Source organism: Struthio camelus, chromosome W (assembly GCF_040807025.1).
Source record: "Struthio camelus isolate bStrCam1 chromosome W, bStrCam1.hap1, whole genome shotgun sequence".
NCBI lineage: Eukaryota > Metazoa > Chordata > Aves > Struthioniformes > Struthionidae > Struthio > Struthio camelus.
The window spans coordinates 68,390,086-68,405,555 of NC_090981.1; the positions used below are offsets into that span (position 1 = coordinate 68,390,086).

The window sequence follows — 15,470 nt, forward strand, 5'->3', positions numbered from 1 at the left end:
CAAAAGGCACAAAAACATTATGATGCAGCTCTTCCTATGCGACTCCCGCTACGCTCCCTGAGGTCCTCAGCCCAGTGCAAGTGGCACGATGATGTGAGGGTAGCAGTTGTCTGTATTTTCTCACTTTCTGCCGAGGATGAAAAATGCCTTGTTATCCAGGCTGAAAACTCCAAAGGACGGAGGAAGCAGCTGGGAACCCAACACAGAATAGGGGCATAGAGGTGGGCTCCTGCATGGCTTTCCTTGAGCACCTTGGAGCCCGGCCAAGGAAGCAGAACCAGCCCTGGAGGGATGGCAGCAGCGCTCCTCCCTGCCCGAGGTCTGGAGAAAAGGTTTGGAGTGGGGAGATAAGAGGCAGTTTGGGGGTAATAGAGGCATAATAAGCGCAATAAAAATCCCAGACAGATGTGATTAGCTGGTTATTCTCCATCCTGGCCCACGGACTGGAGCACAAGAAATCAATAAGAGGCGGCTGCAACCGCAGCGCAGGTGGTGTCGAGAGGAAGGCATGCGAGCACACAGGGGAAAAATGGGAGAGGAGAAAAATGCGGATCGATATTAAAATGAAGGCTAAACAGACTGTGAAGGAAGACAAAATCAATTATTCATTTATATTTGAAGAGAAGGTTAAATGAGACCGTGAGAGCTCTTAGCCCGCAAAGTGCATTTTGCACTGTTCAATGAAACTTTTCATCAGAATTTACAAGCGAGATCAAGCCAAGTGGTGATGGAAACAGAAATAAGTTTTCAGGAGTCAGAACAAAAGGAAAATGACCTAAAATGACTCCCGGCTCTGGGAGCGGGAGGGGCGGCCGGCAGTGCAGTGACGTCCCCAGTCCCCAGCCAGGGGACGTGGCTGCAGCTCACTCTCATGACGTACGTATCCCTCTCGAGCAGCGATGAGCTCGTGGCATCCCCCAAATACCCAGTTGTTTATTCTCTGTTCATCAGGAGGGTCCGAATCAGCCCATATACCCGTCGCATCCTCTCCTCCCTTTCCTTACTGAAGTTCACCATGTGATAGGACATGGTGTGCATAACCTCCTGATGTTTTCAATTTTCTGATTGCGTTTCCCTGCCGCCACCACCATGCTGGTAATTAAATGGTCACGCTTAAACATCACTGACAAATTTTTAAGTGATCAGATTTTTTCTGTCCTAACTCCTTGTGTGAATCTGAATATCGAGGTGGAGAGATGAAAAATGCCTGCCGTCCCCGATCATCTACCTCATTCCTCCGGCAGTGTGGGTTCATTCGCTACTACTGTATGTCTTGCTAACACATTAACTAATCTAATTTTATATGTTTCTTGCTTCTGTAGCAGCTAAAAAGTATAACTCCTGAGTAAATCTTCTCTATACAATAGCTCTGCACAAGTTGTAGACCATATTTGCAGTGATAGGAAGCAAAATAAGGATTCTCCAGGGAAATAATGTCTTTATGGCTGTTTTCAAAGAACCACAAGGTACTTCTGAAAATACGCGCTGCGCAGTGGGGTAGAATAGCTCAGCTAGCGTTAAATGAGCAAGAGCAGGTGTCAAGGGCCTGGTCAGTGCCAGGGCCGAGCTCCGGCCGTGCCCATACCGGGGGCTGTTCAGGTGCCTTTGCACTGCGACGCAGCATGGTCGGGCCAGGCAGAGGGGTGCTGGAGAGGATTTTGAGAGCCCCCTGAGCCCATCACCAGGCACGGGGGAGGGACCTTGGACCACTGCACCACCCAAGCTCTTCTCAGAAACTTCCAAGGTGCCCAAGCCTGTCTAGGTATCCTGTCCCAGTGCTTCCCGACATGGAAGCTATTTCCCCCTCCAAAACCCCCCAAATCTGCACTTCTCCTATCCTTAGATGAAGCTAACTTGTTACCTATATGCTACCCGCTGCTATGCACCGGCATGGTCCTGGCTTAGGTCGATAGCCAGACGTGCTCGTTCGATGCTCCTCTTGCATTCGAGAGTTGAGACTATGCGAGTATTTACAGTTTCCCCAGATCTTTCCGTTCTCCTACGTAAAATAAAATTAGTTAAAACAATGGCAAATTCCTGAATGCATTTCTTATTCAAAACACTTTGGTGAGTCATATCTGCACACCCCCTCGGGCAGGTTATGCTTACTCATAAAAAGCTTTTGAAGTTTGTTGATATTTTAAATACAAACCAAACAAGCAGTGACAAGCTGCTGCTCTGCTAAAATCAGTTCATTTGGGAATTTGATCCCCTGCTCTTCCGTTCCAGTTGCCTGACTGGGCCCAGAGAAGACCATCTGTGGTTTCTAGCTAGGACAGGGTTGTAATACAACAATAAATACTGAAGCCCAGAGCGCATGGACTCCTTTTCCTCCCTGGTATATAGGAGTAACTCTTACATTCAGGTTTCTGCATGTGCCAGCTAGTTGCTCGTTCTCCGGAGCCGTGCTGGACCTGGGTTTGGAGCCGGGGTTCAGGTTGGCTTCCTGCCCGCTCTCTCCTGTAGCGTGGCGTCTCCATATACGCTTTAGTTTGACTTTCTGTGATAATCTTTGGCGACGTGATGTGCAGTAGCAGTTTTAAATGCCCTCGTCAACGTTTCTGTGTGTTTTAATTGACTCAGGAGATGTAGGACATAGAATAAATGGCAGGTTTTAAATAATTAAGGTGCTGCTAATCCTCAAGAAATGTCAGAAAGTCCCTAAGAGATACCGCATGAGAGCCTCTTTCTTGTGAATCGGCTAATTAAAGAGCTCCTTTTCACTGAAAATAAATAACCGTATGAGGCTGTCATCTACAGCACGCTTAGCCTGAGGAAGGAATGGCTGCTTAGGAGATTAACAATGTAGTATTTTGGTTTTAGAGGTAGAGGTGTTTAGACATAAATCATAAGACTATTTTTCAGTAGTGTAAATAATTAGCAGTAGAGCCAGTAATCGGAAGAGCAGCGTGTTGGACTCGAGATGGCAGCGAGAAGGTCTCGGAAGCTCCTGGCAGGCGGCAGGTGAGTGGCAGACCGAGAAAGAGGGCTTGCGGCTGCCTCTTCGGGCCGTGGCCGAGGAGCCGTGGAGCCAGCGCTCGCCCCTCTGCTTGGGCCTAGGCGAGCCGTGCCTCTGCGTCCCCCCGACCTCGCCGCGGGTCTTCACCCCCAGCGCAGGGCCGGGCTGTGAGAGACGTCCGCTCGTACGAGCGAGAGGCTCGCCAGATCTCGCGGGGGAGCCCAGCCAGGTCTGGGCTGCGTTGCGGGACTCGGCGGGGGTGGCCAGGAGGCGCACAGAGCTCGCTGCAAGCAGGTCTCACATACCCGTGTCTTACCCGTCACCGTGCCTGCTCCTTTGCGCGTTTTTCAGAAGCGGCCTGCGTTCATTGATAATGCCAGGAAAACCTTGCTGGGTTTTGAATGTTAGTTTCTGACAGTCATGACTATAAACATGAGCTGAAAAATGGGGGGTGAGGGGATAGGAGCTAACAAATGGATAATTTTAGAGACTGCAGAATTTGGGCTTTAAGGTATTTCGCTAGATAAAAAGTGAGGGGTTGAGGAAAAACAGATTCCCTTTGAGATTAGCGCTTTTCATCGAGAGAAGCAACAGACATTGCGGACAACGATCCAACGGCTTTGCAGTCTTGGAGCCTGCGGAAGAGGAGAGAGGCCAAGAAGCAGCGGGTTGCGTCTTTCCCTGAAGGTATCTTGGGGGAACCTCGACGGCGCCAGCTGAGCCGACCAGGAACGCAGGGCCAGAAGAGCCAGCGCGGGTCCAAAGGCGGAGCGATGCCCTGCCGATACTCCTGCGGCGGGAAGCGGCATCTCCAGAAGCAGGGCTGAACGAAAGCCAAACTCTTCCGCCTAAGCCTTTTGCTGAGGAAAATCCCCCAAATCGTGCTTGCCTGGAAGCTGCACTACAGCAAAGTGGAAAGCACTGGAAGAAAACACAGCAGCAGAGACATCCCAAGGCGAAAGGCTGGCAAAGCTGGGTACGGGGAGAGCGCTGAGAGCGATGCCGAGGGCAAAGAGAGCCAAAAGTGGCCCAAAGCCAGCGAAAGCGGCACTTGATTGCGGTGAATCCACCCAGCCGGTGAAAAACACCCAAAGGGCCCTACAACCCTATGGAGGGCACAGGGAGCCGGTGAAAACTAGGCAAAATCAGAAGAGAAATGGGAAGGTGTTTTCCGAGGCCGAGCCTCGCGCCCGGGGCCGCGGACGAGGAAGCTGCTCTCCGGCTCCATCCGTTCAGCTCCCTCACGAAACCGTTCCCGGGGATATTTTTGAATGCTTTCATCTGACAAGCACATGGTTATTTTAGGGTGCGCTTACGTCAGCGACGTCCCTTTTCTATAAAGAAAAGAGTGCAAATGCTGTTTTTGTGTCAGTTCCCGCTGTCTAAGCGCAAGTGGCGGCATCGTAACCGGAATCCAGCTGCTCCATCCCTTGACGTTTTGCTTGCGCTTAAAATTATCTTTGAAGTCTTCCCCTCACCCCGCACGCGTGTGCTTTTAGGGGAAGAAATATACAGTGCAGGAGGGTGGGCCCGGTCTAGCGGATCCTGGGGGCAATTCATCCGGAAAGCGAGAGCCAAGCAGGCCAGTTCCTTGGCCATAGACAGGGAGCAAGAGCAAGCGCAGTTCCTGGTCCCGGTGGGAAGGAAACTTTGCTCAGCCTCTGAGCCAAAGTCTGATTTATTGCATTTATTCAGCAGTGTTCAACGCAAGACACAGGAACAGGCTCGGGGGAAGGCTGGTGCCCAGCCCTGGGAACGGCTGCAGCGGGTCCCTCGTGCTTTTTATCCCTCCTGCTGCCCGATGCATCCTGGAGCAGATGTGCAAAGCAGCAAATGCGTGAACCTGGAGCAGAAGCGAGATTTTTTTTTTTTTCCCTCCTGCTCCTCTCATGCAGTGTTTAAAATCCTTCCAGCAGCCATGCGCAGCGGCGTCCGGCACGTCTTCACAATGGAAGGAAGTACACGGGGCTAGAGAGGAGGGTGCTTCACTCCTCTCTCGCCTCTGCAAAACACGTATCACTGAGCCGCGGGGAACAAGAAATCAGCAGAGACGCTTGCTGTACCGACGCGGTAGTGAAACGGGTCCCTTGAGACACCTCCGAAAACCGTATTTCTTTGGGAGTGAGGGGAATAGGAGGCAGGAGCTGCTGAGCTGCTGGTACCTGGCTGTTGGCAGGCTGACCTGGAGCGATCCCAAACCAGAGTGGTCCCAAACTGGAGTGGTCCCAACCTGGGGCAATCCTGACCGGGAGTGATCCCAGCCTGGAGCAATACTGACCCAGAGCGATCCCAACCCAGAATGATCCCAAACCAGAGTGGTCCAAACCAGGAGCAATCCCGATCCAGAGTGGTCCCCACCTGGAGCGATCCCGATCCAGAGTGATCCCAAACCGGAGTGGTCCTGATCCAGAGCGATCCCCACCTGGAGCCATCTCGACCCGGAGCGATCCCGACTCAAAGCCTCCCCGCTGCCGAAATCGGATCCGTCGTGCCATGGTGGTAGACGACGGCACATAAAAGCCGGCAGAGACGGAGCAGAAGTCGCAGAGCGAGAAGCGAGCGGGTGCAGAAATCCCCTGGCAGCCGCCGGGCCCGGCGCGCGAACGCGCTGCCAAAAGCTAAAGCATACCTAAGGCTGGCGGGAGGCACGTCCTGCTCCTCCCGGCTCCGTTTTATAAGCCCGGCCACCATCAGCTGTGCGCTTCTGCCCTTCAGCGTGCCGAGGGCAAGCAGGACGCCGGGAACGACCGTCTGGAGACGTCAGTAACCGTGCAGGAATTAGGAAATGGTAGGCTCAAGACCTTAGAAAACAGGGCAATGCTGCATGCACTGGCTTTAATATTTTATACAGTAAGAATAAATTATTGCTTAGAAGTTGGAAAACGGCACAAGGCTGAAGGAGAATTAAACTTGAGTTACATCTCTGGTAAGTGGATTTATTTTGCTTCATAGCATTATGTTTGGATGTTATTTGGTTTATTAATTTGGATTCATATGAAGTTTCTTATCTGAGAAAGATAAGCAGGGAAACGTTATATTAAAATTGATTCAGTGATTTATGATGTTCAACCTTTGCTTCCGTTGTGCCGTATAGGAAGTGGCTTTAAATGCATCTCTCTCCTGTTAAAAATGTTCTGTTTTCATGAAATACGGCGGAGTGAGTGTTTACTTAAACAAGATGCGGAGGGGTTATAGATATCACAGGTAGGCTGTGAGAGAGAACGTTTATTGGCCTTCAGGAGCTATGGTGTCTCTGTGCTGATTTTGTGCGTCTCCCAGGGTGACTTATCCCAGCACCCAGCTACAATCCCACAGCTGTTTCCGAAAAGTCTGTGTTAAGAGACGCGAACTGCTTTATATGCAGACGCGTTTCCCTTTCGAGCCCGCGGAGGCAGTGGGAAGCCTTTCGGGGGGAGGCGCAGAAACGCCGCTTCATTGACTAAAGCGTGACTTGCCTGAAATCTGCGTGTCTAAGCACGAAGAAAACCCTCGTGCTGCTCCTGCTCATCCTCAGCGTTCATCCAGGCGTCCTAAACGTGCAAAACTAGCCCGTTTCTTCGTGGTCCAGCAGCGCAAGGACGGGATGGGACAGGATGGGATGGGGGGCTCTCCTTGCAACGCCGTGTGATGGTTTATGTGCAGGCATTTTAATTGCTTATCTCAAAGCAAAATTTGTCCTGGATTAGTACTGAAACAGTCAGTGAAGGGAGCAGGCGAATAAGCGCAGCGGCAGCCCGTGCGGCAGGTGCCCGCCGGGAGCAGCGGTCAGTATTGGGCTGAGACCGGGCGTTTAGATGGGCAGAGGTGCGGGAGGCACCGAGATGGGCTAGGCTGCACCCAACGGCCGTCACTGCCCTGCGAAGCAGGCTTGATGCTCCGATGAGGGGCACCTGCTGCTGCAGCTGTTGCCAGCAGCCAGGCGGGGGGGAAATAGCATAGCAGAAAAGGTCCAGGCTCCTTCCTTGGGCTGGTGTGCCCGAGGGAGGCTTTCCTCCCCGTCCCCGCTTTCCTCCTCCTCTTTCCTTTCCTCCCGCTGCCTCTCCACCCAGCAGAACTAGTTTTTCAGGTTAAAGCCGGCAGAGTTGGTGCTGACAAGCAAATAGGACAAACCTGCAGGATTGCTGAGTAACTGCATTAACCTTTTCTTTTAATTTCAGGTCTTTGAGCAGGGGCTGCCGCCGCATGTGACAGCCAGCGCTCGGGAGGTTTGATAGGGAAATAGGTGCCGAAACACGAAGGAGGAGCAGTAGGGAGCCCGTGCCGGGCTCTGCCTGCCCTCGCCGTGGGTGCACGCGCCGTTGGCCCGCTGGGGTCTGTGTCTGCTGCCTGCAGCTGGGCGTTTTGTGCGTGTTTGCTGGCAACCAGCACTAGCCAGGCTGGAGCTCTTGATGCCGAACGGCTCTTGCAGCTCGTGATTTGCAGCCCGGAGGTCCCGTCTCCCAAGAAGCGTCGCTCCACCAAGGCGCAACATTTTTTTAGGAGGCGTCTTCCCTAGTGTCAGGATGGGCCGTTGCCATCGCTTTAGCAGTCTTGCAGTATCTGCGGAGGGGTTCCTCGGGGTCTCCCTCACTGTCGCGCTTTTCCGCCCCTGCACACGTGCGTCGGCCGCGATGCTCGGGCAGGAGGCAGGAAGCAGCACGAGCTATCGGGACACGTGGTGGCGTTTCCGGATGTGAGGCTTGCGAGGAGGTCCGTATTTCAGCACAGATTGGGGTTGTCGTGGCATTTCAGCCAGCGTGATGGGGTTGGGACGGCGTCTGGACCATGGTTTTTGCGAGATGGCCCTGGGGTAACAGTACCATGTGCCCCTGGGAGCCCGACGCAGCACCAGACCTGACGCGGACATCAGTGCCTTTTCACAGGTCTCCATCCCCGGGCTCCCTCAGAGCTTCAACTCACTGGTGTAACTGGGAAGACTCTTATTAAACCAATAGGAGTGCAAATTATTTACAAATCTGTCATTTTCTGCCAGATTTGATTGAAACTGGAAGGGAATTGGGGAACCAGGGTCATTTTTTTCATCTGCTCCTAAAACAAAAACATACCAATAGGGCCACGATTGCTATTTCCAGGGGATATGCTCGAGGATGTCGGACGTTTAACACTGATACTTTGAAATATAAAGGCAATGGATTGCTACAGCGTGAAAATGCTGAATTTTGTCTCGCCAAAGGGAGAGAGTTGAGCCCGGGGCTGGGAGGCAGGGGCTGGGTGGCTGCCGGCTCCCGAGGTTTCCACCCTGTTTGCTGTTTGGATTAAGCACGTCCTGTTCAGGCTCGTTTTTCCAGCTGGTCAGTCAATATTGCAGGAAGGTAATGCATAAACCTAGAGTCCTTTCTTAAACTTTTAACCTGAGCCTGGAACTTTCCTTCTTAAAAAGAACTAAGTTTTCTTTGAATAACTAAAAAACAAACCTCAGCTTTGTATTTTCAGGTAGCTCCTCTGCTGTAGCTATGATGGCCAGTCAGTGTCATAAAATTATGCTTAAAACCTCACTTGCAAACCAAGGGGAACCTAGTTTCGAGTGCAAAAATGTATGTGCAGTTGCTGCTGTCAGTGTGAATATAGTGGGTTTTAAAATCCATGCCGAAATACTGAAATCTGATTTTGTGATCAGAAATCACCAAAAGGCCATCAGTCATTTTTATCGTATTTATGCATTCAATTTAACGGCCATATATGAGTTATTTTCAGGAATGTAAGTGCTACTTAGGAAGCCAGTTCTTTTAGGGGCAAAACTCCTCTATTTGTGACAAAAGACGGGTAGGACTCATTACTTTGGAGGAATTGAAGTTGTTTGAGGAGCATGGCTTTGTTTAGTTGGAATTCAAGCCAGCAAATTCTGTGTAAATGTATTAGCTGACTGCAAAAACGTCAGCAAATTTTACATCACAGATACTGTTTATCCAGTATGTATGGTTTCTAGCATGCCCCGATTAATGCATTGCTCTGCATGTCAGTGTATCTGCTCGTCAGTGGTTGATGTCGTGCGAGTGGAGTTAATGATGTAATTTAACACATGCAGCCCAAGAAATAGTTAGTTACACAAATATGTGCACTCTCTTTACATATATTTAACTACAAAACACTGTTGTGGAGACATTGCTTGGCCAATACTGTCATTTCCGTAACGCTAGACGGGCACAGATGTTCCCGTATGTTCCCGTGAGATCACGTTGCCACTGAGATGCGCTGGTCCTGGCTGCAGGGGCAATTCTGGTGACAGATGCTGGTTTTGTCCCCACATCTGGCACCCCTGGGTTGAGCGCTGTTGTCCCCTCTCCACCACCGCAGTCGGCCGGGAGCAGCCAGCGCTGCGGGAGAATCACAGAATGACCAGGGTTGGCAGGGACCTCTGGACGTCATCCAGTCTAACCCCCCTGCTCAAGCAGGGTCATCAGCAGGGAGCACGTTGCCCAGGATCACGTCCAGGTGGGTTTTGAATATCTCCAGGGAATTAGACTCCACAACCTCTCTGGGCAACCACTTCCAGTGCTCAGTCACCCAGGAGGCTCAGAAGGTGGCTGTAGAGCGCCTGGTGTGATGGGATGCCAAGCCAGAAGAGGCCTCCATGGCCCTAAAGTTAAACCTGATTTTTTGCCACACGTTGAGGAATAGTAGGCCATGTTCTCAGCTGGAAAAGGTATTATGGAAAGCCATCCCTGTGCCTGGCTGCTGAGGAGTGCTGGGCGCAGCTGGGCCCAGCTGTGGGGTCCCCCTTCAACATGGGGAAACGTCTGTCTTCCTGGGCACTTAAAACAAGAAACCTAGCCCCCTCGGTACATCAAATGAGAAAGCCTGCTATGGGCAGAAACCGGGAGTGTCATTGGTGCTTGGGAAAAGGAAGGACAGAATAAGCTAAAAATCTCAGCGTGTTCCCTGATGGCATTTTCTGGGGATACATCTGGAGGACATATATCCTGGGCGCCATCCGCTGCGGACTGCGAAAAGAGCATGGAAAATGTTCTCCTTCGTCCACAAACCCTCTGCAACGTGCTGTTTGCTTGCTCTGCAGTTCTGCTTGGTGAGCAAAACTGGGCGACGGCGGAAGAATCGGAGCTGCAGTCGCAGGATGGGCTCCGCTTTGCAAAGAGCACCAGGAAGCTACCTGCGGAGCTAAAGCCGAGCTGGAATAATTTATACTGCTTCATTCCCTTTCTTCTTTCTCCCTCAGGTGCTGCCACCCTAAGCGAACCTGGCTTTAGCTGGGGGAGCTTTCAAGGCACTTAGCAGCTTTCCGGGAGCCTCATTAATATTTTGCAGCTGAGCACCATGCTCCTGAGCTGTTTGAGGTGCCCACATCTTTCACAGGGGGTGGTAGGGGACAACTTGCTCTCTCTGAAGAGGAGCCCTCCCACTCAAGCAGCCAGGGCGTTAAAGCCGCGCAGTGGGATGACAGTATCCCCTGACGTTCAGGATAAAATTTGTGTATGTCGTTGTACCGTGGGAGTTTCTCATTAACCGGGGAGTAGAAGGTCAGCTTCAGCGGTGTCCAGCTCTGCAGCTGTTCGTCCACCCCACGCTCCCAGGGGACAACGGTTGCTGATGTCCCAAGTAGGCTTCAGTTTCTGCCGGGTTTGCTCGTTGTTTTACGGAGCCGCACGTGCATAACCATGAGCAAGGGCTCGGCGTGCTCCAGCTCACTCGGGCTTGCGAGGAAGGGGGCAACTGGGTCTTGTAGCCTCATCGCCCCCGGAAGCCACCAGTGCAGGATGAGGGATACGGAGGAGTTGCGGAGGGAGGCAAACAGCAGGGAAAAGGAGCAGAAGGAGGGGTTGTGACAAGGCTGGCTTGCCCTTACCTACCTGCTCTGCTGCTTCGATTAGCTGTACAGTTGTGCTGTTCTTGCAACAGTTTGTGTGCTGGTTTGAAGAAGCCCCTCCACCTTGGGTAGAAACAGCCACTTTCAGCTTCTGGGTTTTGTAATCTCAATGGAAAGAAGCAGAGAGCAGTGCGGGAATTAATTTTGTGAACTAGTACACTTTTTTAATGAATAGAGTGTAATGGGGCCAGCCACTCTGCTTTTTTTCCCCCCTCAGGGGTATCTTTACTAAATGTACTGTTACAGCACCTTTCACCCTGTCACCTAACTGCCGAGTTTCATCATTTTTGATGAGACCAATTTACTACCATAAGAGGGAAATGTGCTAGTGTGATCACGAGGGCAGCTGCCGCTCATGAGCCATTCCCAGTCGACTCCACTTTTTGTCCGTCTCTCAACGCTGCCTCGTCTTGGAGCAGCTCTGATCCCTCTACTGGCTTAATCTCTCTCTCTTTTTTTTTTTTTGGTACAAAATACTTGAGCATGGCGTAGTGGCTCACCTAAATGCGTATTGCTCAAAATGCCACAATTGCAATCCAGAAGCTGCAATACCTAAGTCGTAACACGGCGTGTTTGCACTGCTTCTCCTGCGGACACAAACCAAGGCAATCGCTGCTGATGGATAGAAGTCAGAGCCCAAGGCTAGGAGTTACCAGTTATTTTTACAATATCATCCCCAATAAAATGCAAAACTAGTCTGTGAGCATCAGGTAGTCTTGCTTTCCAAATTTGCAAAGACCCTAAATCAAACAGTAAATGTATAAATGCAGGAGGAGAAAGAGTGGTTTGATTTTTTTTCGGAGAATTTGGACATATGGAAGTCAGTCTTCAGTGAAATTCTAACGCTTTTATCAACAATTTATAAACAGGGTTTTTAAGAGCCTGCTTGAAAGTATTGGCAAGTCCTTTCACCACCAAATTTCAAGTCTTGTAGAAACACACCCATCTGCAGTTGGGGTTTTTGATTTTTTAAAAATACGTCTTCCTTTCAGGTAGACACACATTTCATAAAATAATTGGGCATGAATTTTACTCATTTGTGTGCTGTCAGGTATAATTGTCTCTGCAAAACGCTCTGACGATACAAATTGCCTGCATGCTCAGTTGTGCTGGTTATCATTGCTCTTTCTGAGTTCATCCTCCACGGCTCGGGAGAGCCCTCGACGCGTCGCCCTCGACAGTGTCCCTCGTGCACAGCGGGAGTTTTTTGGAAATGGCTTTGGGGTCATTTAGCACTTCAAGGCGTGAAGTGTTTCAAGGACTTTGCCAATCATGCATCAAAACAACGTGACCATATTTTATAGTGCGGAGTAAATCCTTGCAATGGATAACGTTAAATGAACACGGCGAGGCAGCGCGTCCCCAGGACTTACCCACCTCCAAGAGGCAGAAGAATTAGGATGACAAAGCCCAGCGAGGCCTGCCGGACCGTCCCCCTCGCGCCAGGCTGCCTCCCGACGCCCAGCCATCGCGCCCGTTATTTTACAACTCTGGCTTGGCCAGCGAGCGGCCGACTGGTGAGGAACCTGTTGGCGCTGGAGGCAACGCGCAGTTGGGAGCGCTCAGCTGGGACGGCAGCACTCGTGGGCGATGCGTTTTTGCGCAGAGACCTGGTGCGACGTCTCGCTCCGCGGAGCGAGGGCGCGTTTCGCCGGCGCCCGCATCTCCCGTACGCCTGCCCGCCCTTCTTTGAGGAGATGTCCTCCACCTTGGGGACCTGCTGCAAGGGCTCTTGGTCTTGTGTCCATCCTTCATCCACAGCTGGGAGGGAGCCCCTGAGCAGGAGGGTGTCTTTGCCCCTCCTGGGCTGCCCCGTTCACCGGCGCCTGCCGGGACCGCAAGAGCCGCCCACGAGCCCGTGGGCAACGGCTGCCAAAATATGACTCACGAAATGAGGTTTTCCCATCTGGGTGAATCCATGGGTAACGGTCAGACCTCTAGAAGTACTGTCTGAAACACCACAGACAGAGGCATATGCGGTGCCAGGATGTCATTAACTAAATGGTAGCTAAATGCTCGTTTGTCTTGTGTGATTGATTGATTGCTCCCGTTGGGTTTTCTTCCCAAATGTTCTCTGTTTAATAACTTCCTCCCCAGCACCTTCCCCACCAAAACTCAGGGAAAGTAATAAAGCGGTACGTTTGCGGCCATTTATCCTGCTCTGAAGGCACCGAATTCTCACTCGAGTAGAAGGAAGAAACTACTTACACTGTAAACAGATATTTATCATTTGGATAACGAATGTTCATTTAGTTTGTATTTGCGGATAAACCCCAAAGTTTGCTGTTTCTCAGACTGTTGCAGAAGGCTTTTCATTTGCATGACTAACAGCACTTCATTCTCTGCTTGCCAGTAAGATGCTCTTCCACTTACGGTTGAACTGCAACTCCATGATCTCTAGTTTCTAACTACCTTATAACGGTCAGGCTCTTGCTGGATACCTCCATAGCCAGCAAAGACAGACAGGTACCTCCAGAGAGTGATTTATCCTGGACCAGCAGGCGTAGCACGCGCGGTCACTTTGCATGGGACCGACCGACCAAATTGTCACGGTTATCTCACCCTGCACTGTGCAACGAGCCACTTTTCCTGCTCGCACACGAATGCTCTTTGCGTACGGGCAGATAAACGGCAGGCAGGCATGAACCTCTGTGATGAGCACCACCTCTGTAGACGTCCTGCATCCTGCTATGCAGGCAATGCAAAATTATAGCTATTATACTATAAAATTATTATAATCCAACACTGATGCATCCCTGTTACCGCATCCATGTAGCGTCAGGGACACGTATCGGAAGGACAGGCTTCGTTGCATAAACGGATTTCAGAAATGTCGTTGATTGGGGTGCCTGGTGTGAGCAGAAAGAAGCAGAGGCTCCGGCTCAGCAGCCAGCCTGGTTCCCCGCGGCAGGTTTTGGGAGCCCACGATCACCTTCGCCGCCCTTCGCCACTGCTGCCCACGGTGTCCAGCAAAGGCGGCAGGATTTGAGATGCTGCCAGGTACGTGGAACAGCTCCCAGTCAAACCATTGCTTGAAGAAACGCTGGATTTGCAGGCACGTTCTCAGTAATTCAATAAATGTGACCTGCGATGCAAGGGCTGGTGCAAAGCCCGTGGCGTTCCCGTGGCCCGGCTGGGCGTGGAGGCACTTGGGCCCTGCACCAAGGCTTAACTGGGCCTTGGTTAAGGCTTGGGCCTTAACTGTAATGACAGGTGAAAAAGAAATCGTGCGAGCAAAGATAGCAACAGCCACAGTAGTGTCCTCAGACCACAAGGAAGTGAAGTTGGTTGAAAAAATGCAAGTTATTTCCAAGGCAGAAAGTGGCAAATCCATACGGTCCTGGTGGCACGATTCAGAGTGGTTAAAGGCAGAATCAGCTGAATCTAGCTAATCTCCAGCTTTGTCGTGGCCGTCCTTCGCCGGTTGCTGGAACCAACCGCTGCCTCACGTAACCTGAAAGCGTGCTGCAAAGCAGCAGACAGGGAAGGTCCGTCCAAGCCTGTCCTGGTCCGGTGAAAGGCAAGTGTCAGGGCAGAAGACTTGTATTAATACCACCTGGCTTGCACTGTGCACCTTTCTTTTTCCTTATGAAAACTCGGTTTCTAGCATTCTCTAGTGACTAGTGTAGAAAAGGCTCCAGCAGTTCCAACCTACCTGCTAATTTATTGCCAGATTGAAAAATAGCTGCAGAATCTCTAAGTGAGCCTTCCAGGTCCTTGGAGATGGCCAGGCTGTTGTATTCAATTTCTTCTTCTCTGTGACTCGATATCTAATATTTTAATACATAATCTCATTCAAGACGACTTCTTCCCTTGGAAAGAGCAATCCTAAGTTTGCCAGACTTGCTGTCTGGGAAACATTAGAGGCTAATTTGTCATATTCACAGATTGTGAACTGATTTAAACAAAGCTAACCACCCCCTGGCACGCGACTTGTGCACCCTCTGAATCTTGCCAAGCGCATTGCCTGCAAAAGCGCTGTTTATTTTAAATGCTTACAATAATTGTATTAATTTTTTTAAAGGGGCCGCTAGTTTCCATGACCTTTGCATTTTGCACCGTGAATCTTGGTCAAGCTGGAAATGGGCACTGCCTGTTTCCAAATGTGTTTATTGTCTTAATACAGCAAAGTATGCACCAACAGCAGCCTGTTACTGAAGAAAATGACTTCTCTGCTCGTCAGCAGCTTATATCCAAAAACATGAGGGTGACACTTTTGAAAAGCGAGAACAAGTATTCCAGGAAAAATGCCCATGCAGCCCTTGTGTCTGTGACTTTGGTGGGTGCAAAATGAGGATTTGTATTTAGATGCGGATCCACTTTGTGCAAACGGCTAATGTGCGCGTGCGGCTGCGCCACTGCGCCGTGAGCTCTTTGTTGGGGCAAGAAACGCAACTCGAGGGCGCTCCCCGTCCCCCTGTGCCCGGCCCCTGCTCCCCGGGAAATGCATGTTCCCAGGTGAGCGCTGCGGGCTAGGGCACAGCCTCACCTGAAACCTGCTGCAGGCTTCGTTAAAACTGTCAGGGCTGGATGGTTTTTCTGTCGTTCTGCAAAATGAGGGAGCAGGAACCTGCATCGGGGCCATAAGGCTGACTCGGAGCATGCAAATCGCTTGCCAGCTCCTAGATGCTAAAATGATCAATGCTTCCACAAAAGATGCTCACCTCTTCTCTGTAGCAACGGCCTCAA

The 15,470-nt window shown here is 51.1% G+C and overlaps 1 protein-coding gene across 1 annotated transcript in view; it reads left to right on the forward strand.

Moving 5' to 3' along the window:
- Positions 1 to 5,737: 5,737 nt before the first annotated feature.
- LOC104138478 (ras-related protein Rab-27B) overlaps positions 5,738 to 15,470 on the forward strand; it is a 56,822-nt gene continuing 47,089 nt past the window's right edge. The window contains exon 1 of the mRNA XM_009666093.2: positions 5,738 to 5,885. The gene's annotated coding sequence lies outside the window, so the exon portion shown is untranslated. The remainder of the gene's footprint in view (positions 5,886 to 15,470) is intronic.